This window comes from Schistocerca gregaria, chromosome X (assembly GCF_023897955.1).
Source record: "Schistocerca gregaria isolate iqSchGreg1 chromosome X, iqSchGreg1.2, whole genome shotgun sequence".
NCBI classification, from domain to species: Eukaryota; Metazoa; Arthropoda; class Insecta; order Orthoptera; family Acrididae; genus Schistocerca; species Schistocerca gregaria.
In genome coordinates this window covers 511,941,768-511,947,591 of record NC_064931.1, presented here as the reverse complement: position 1 = coordinate 511,947,591, position 5,824 = coordinate 511,941,768, and positions in this window count along the sequence as shown.

Genomic DNA, 5,824 nt, shown 5'->3' with positions numbered 1-5,824 from the left:
GAATTACTGAAAACGACAGAGAATGTTTCGTGACACCGGAATTCTGACACATTTGTAACGAAGTATGAAAAAGTCGAAACACTGGATACTTATTGCTTTTGAGTCAAAATTCCAAAGTCATACGCTAATATTAAGTCGTGTGATGTATGATACTGAAAACAGTTCATTAATACCGTGGTAACCATGATTCAAATTATTGTGTGTGTGTGGCCATAGTTAATTGACTTGGGAGTACCTAGTTACTTTCTAAAATTTCTAGTACATGCCTATAATAACGATCTGGTGGAGGAAGAATTGTTCCCGATCAGTTTATTATTATTCGTAGTTGGAGTGTGATTTTTCTTGACAACGGAACAAGTTGCGAGAGCTTTTGTGAGTTAAACGAGCTAGGAACAAAACGTATGCAAGCTGGGTGCTTCCATCTGTATACAGCCATTAATGATAAGACACTACTTTTGTCACCTATCTTTTGGTTGACGTCAGTGATTCCCGTCAATTGTTCTAATATTCACAGTGAGGAAGTTACTTCGGCTTTTTAGAGTAGTGCTTTTAAGGGCAAAGATCCATGTCCGAAACAAGATCGCAATAAAAATGTTCGTACTGCGCTGGTTAGCGAAAATGCATAGATCACAAAAAAAAGTCAGGAGCAGTTTTGAACTCGCAGAATCTAGGGGGCCAGTGGTTATATCTCGTTGAGGGTAGAATGGAAGCTCTAACTCCCAGAGTGACACAGGACATGTTAATTATTTTAGACAGTATACTTCTTTCATATGAGAAGCATTAGAGTTCCATACAAAATTGCTAAGCTTATTTAGAGTGCGGAAAGACATCTAGACTTCAAGTTATGTTTCTCTCTGTGGTATCATAATTTATGAGAAACGCACTCTGCAGGTTGGGAACAGACAGAGTAGAGGAGGAGTATGGGGTGTATGATAGTGTGATAGTCTGTTACTCTTGTTTACAGCTTTCAAAATGAGATGACTGTCTGCTACGGAGAAGTTAAATCATATACAGAAAAATGTAAGCGTTGGGCGTATTGCTGTGATTAAACGGAATATAATGGGGTTATGCTGCGTGCGCGATACAAAGGTATTGATGTCGTTCACCCATTGATCAGCAATTCTTTCAGTGGAAGAAATTAAGTTTGAGTTATAAAGTGACAGACAACAAGCATTGTTAATGAATCTTGGTAGCCTGACTTAATTAATAAGCCGCTGCTGAATAGTCTCTACACATTCAAATACCTTCTGTCCATCTATTCATTAAATGTATTCACAGTTGCGAATGTTGACAACCATGAGCTATATAATGGAACGAAGACAATGAAAATTTTTTTCAGGCCCGGGGCTCGAACACGTATTTCCTGCTTATCGCGAGCGGTCGCCGTACCACTTGGCTATCCAAGCACGACTCACGGCCACCCCCAATACTTCGTCAACTATGTCTTCTGTCGTTTTATTATTACAGGAGGGAGAGGAATGGACAGATACAGTGCAGTACGGCACTGAGACATTGCAAACACGAGCGTGGGACTCAGAGAAGTAGCAGAACTTAATGGACTTTGCAGAAGTGCATCTGAATCGGACATTAGCAGACAAGTTTACCATAGAGTATGGAAAATATGTAAACTATGGCAGATAAGAAGGTATTCAGCTGCTCACTGATGTTACACCGGAAAAAATTTACCAACTGCACCGTAGATTCAGGAGATCATCGGTCCCTAGGATTACACACTACTTAATGTTACTTACACTAACGACAACACACACACGTGGCAAGGCGCTTAAGACCGCGTGGCTATCCCGCGCGGCAGAGATAATGATATGAGGTTACTTTAAATATTATCGCATGGAGAAAGTCCCATAGAGCCCCTTCAATACCATCTTTTATTTGAGCTTGCAATTTTGAGTATATTAGTTCTGGACTGGAATTCGAAGTAGAATCTGCCTTTTCTTGGCATTTTATCCTTTCGTGATGATGATTTCTAATGTCACTTTGTGTTAGATAACAAGGGCGATAGGTGACTTTCGAACTGCATAGATTGACGTGCCGTCATGTAAACAGTGAAATTGCTAGTGACACGTTGTTGATGGTGAGGTTTCCGTAGAGCACTTGCTGATCGCGGTTTTCTGACTGGTTGGTTTATTAACCAGTTTATGCAAACAACGTTTAATAGATGACTGGACAACCTTTTAGAGTGTAAGAATACTTCAAATTACCATCGAACTTTGGGAGTCCATATACTTTTGTAATGTCTGTTTCTCACAAAAAAATTAGGTTTAGGAAAGGATTACGGAATGATTTATGCGGCTGAGTTACTGGCATTAGTTTTCTCAGAGACTAATGGGAGTGGTTAAGATGTTTCATGATATGTGCAGTATCGTGATATATGCTTACATCTTGAGTTATTGCCATAAAGAGCAATTGGTAACTTGTGGTAACCACTTTATATAGTCGAACAAGTGTAACGGAAAGTGATTAGAGGACCTGCAAAAAAAGACACGTTATGTGGGCTGCTCGCGAAGCAGGCCGTACGTAATTCAGGTCATTCGGATTCTTTTGAGGATTATAGCATGATAATTCTTTTATGGAACAAAAAAACGGCACTGTAATATTGTTTACTGACGATACAGCTTTGTAAAGAAAAGTTTCATCTTTGAACGATCGTAAGGAATTTCAAAAAGGGTTGGACAAAATTTCCACCCAGTGTAATGACTGACAGCTCTCTTTAAATGTTGAAAAATGTAAGATAAAGTTTATAACGAAATGAAAGAAGTATCTAATAACGAGCTGAGAGGTGCACGTATGTCACATCGAATAAGTATTTAGGGGTAATGCTAGTAAGCGATATGAAATGGGACGGTCACGTAAAAGCAGTATTAGAGAAGATGAATGGGAGATTTAAATTTGTAGGAAGGTTTGTGGGAAAATGCAATGCGTCTGTAGAGGAAGTCACATACAAGACGCTACTGCGACTAATTCTAGTTCTTTGACCCAGTGTTTGGTGGATGCTTATCAAGTAGGCATGATAACAGAGATGAACGGATTCAGATACGCGCTGCTATCATCGTAACGGTTCCCCATAGCCCATACGAAAGTGTGATAAAAATTCTTGTGGAACTTAAATGGGAATCCTTGAAAGAAAGAAGACATAGTTATTGCGAAAGACTTGGCTAAATTTGCAGAACTTACAGTCAGCTAAGATTGTGCACCCATTATGCTACAACTGTTACATTTTAGGGCACACAGTGAGGCATTGAGGCATAAAGACAGTCATATTTGCCTCGATCAATACGCGTGTGAGACGGGAGTGACAATTGATAATACTGATGCTATGTACCCTCCGCTACGCACTGTACAGTTGCTTGCAAAGTGTATATGTTGATGTAGATGCAAACTACTGCTTTCGTTAAGATAAAAAAAAACAAACAGGAAACGCACTAGAGGCAAAATGAGCATGGAAGTCCAGTTAGAAGCGGCACGCCGGGCCATAACCCCTTCGTCACCTCATTCTAGCATAACGTTTGTGATACGCAAATGGATGAGTCACACGATGCAGGTAGCTAGGACTGAGAACAGTTGGCGGCACGTAATGGTTGGTCACGTAAGCTCAGCTCAGCGTAATGTGAGCGGCAGGCTACTGGGAAACTGCTCCACGTGAATGCTTACGAAACGGTAGGGTGGCGTGGGGTGGCGTGATGCAGTTGCGTCGCAGACAGGGCACGTCAACGCACTCTTCAAGTCTGGAACGTAGGACGTTCTGGAATCTACCCGACAAGGCCCATGCAGCAGAACTGACACCCCAGCTCTGTCAAAGAGATCGCCAAAGCGCTGTAAATTCATTGTCGTGGATCAAATGGTGATGAGTAGACCGCGGATTTTAGGTAAAAATCTATTTTGTTCCTGAGTTCCTATTTGCATAAAAATTTGTACTTATGCGTTTCATGACTATTTACACTTAATAGCGTTGATTCTATAGGACCTAAAAAAGCCTATTTCGACGTTAGTGCCTATTTTTGCCTATTTCGGTTTTAATATCCTAAAAAAGTGCCTATTTCATCTAATGAGACAGTGGCTCCAAGTTTTTCCACACTATACGACAGATGGAAAAAAATATTTTCTGCCCAGCGTGCAGCAAGGTGGCTAGTTGATATGCGCTCATGCTTCGTATTTGCCTAACACTTCGCTCTTTTTTTATGTTTTTATATCTCTCTCCCTGTTAATACCAAATACTCTTTGTAGGTGTCTTATTATTCATATGTAAAAAATAGATCACGGATCTTTAGGTTAAAACCTATTTTTTTCCTAAGCTCCAATTTGCACATAAGTTGGTACTTATGCGTTTCATGACTAACTAAACTGAATACCGTTAGTTCTATAGGACCTAAAATTGCGTATTTCGACATTGACGCAAAATGTTGTCTATTTCGGCATCAAAATCCTAAAAAGTACCTATTTAGTTAATCTGAAATAGAGTTTTTCAAAGATTAGAAAAGGAAGTAAACTTAGGGCTTTACGTCTCGTCAGAGGTGAAGGTCGTTAGAGACTGTTTACGATTCCTTTGCTTGCCTTACTACCAACAGCAGTCGGCACGGTTGAATGGTCATCCATCCAAGTACGCGCCGAGCGCGACAGTGCTTTGGTGAGCGAATGGGAACCGGTCAAAGATTTGAGTTACACATTAGAATCGAACGTGGGAGTACTAAATGTTATATTTGAAAATACTTTGTTCGTAGGATTCTGGCCAGCTGTGTATTTTCTCAAAGAAACGGTTTCATAGGCCGTAAGCTGAGCATGGATTAAAAAGTCACAATGTTAATTGTAGACGCCCTCTATAGCTAAATTACTGTCCTTCGCGCATTTTCTCGCTGCTGTCTACAGACAGTCCTATCAAACTACTCTGTTTCGTGAAAGGTATTATACGTGAATTTTCCGGATCGAAAAATAATTTGCCAGTAGTGAGATGTTTTCATCTGAAGCACCGGTAAATTCCATTCGCTTGTTCAGAAAGGGTGGCCATCTGTCATGTGCCATATATCCAGCAACGAGTACGGTACTTCCTCTACCGCTCCCATGCACCGCAGTAAAAGGAAAAAAAACGGGCATCGTTCACTTTTTCCCAGCGAAAACAAATCAGTACATTGTGTAGCGACCGACGTGTTAAGTGTTACTGACGTTCTAAGTGCAAAATAAATTCTAGTTTCTGTGTGAGAATACTACGACATGCCGAAAACAGCTAGTTGAAAGTCTACTCATATAAGGCAGTGGCTGCAATATTTTCCGCATTATACAACAGATGGGAAAATTATTTTCTGCCAAGCATGCAACAAGGGGGTTAGTTGATGTTTTTCGTATACTTCTTATTTTCCTATCACTTTATCCTTTCGTAATACGAAATACTCTTTTTATATGCGATTCTAAACTGCATGTCCCTTTTCTCTCGTATTAGGTTCCGAGTGTTAAGAAATCTCACTTAACTCAGCATGCAGATGGAATTGCACATAAAGCTAATGTTGAACGAAAGTCAAAATTGAAGCAAATTCTTTTAACCAATAAATCTGGTGAATCCTCCGAAAAAAACAAGTTCCGCACTGATTTGTGTCATGCACTTGTGGCAGCAAACATCCCCTTTCGGAAGCTAGAAAACCCTGTTTTCAGAGGTTCTCTTGAGAAGTACTGCCATCAGTCTATTCCTGCAGAGTCAACTTTACGTAAGAATTATGTGGAGTCAGCTTACAGTGCTGCATTGCACAGAATCCGAGAAGATGTTAGAGAATCTTGTATATGGATTTCTGTGGATGAAACTACTGACAGTCTTGGCCGT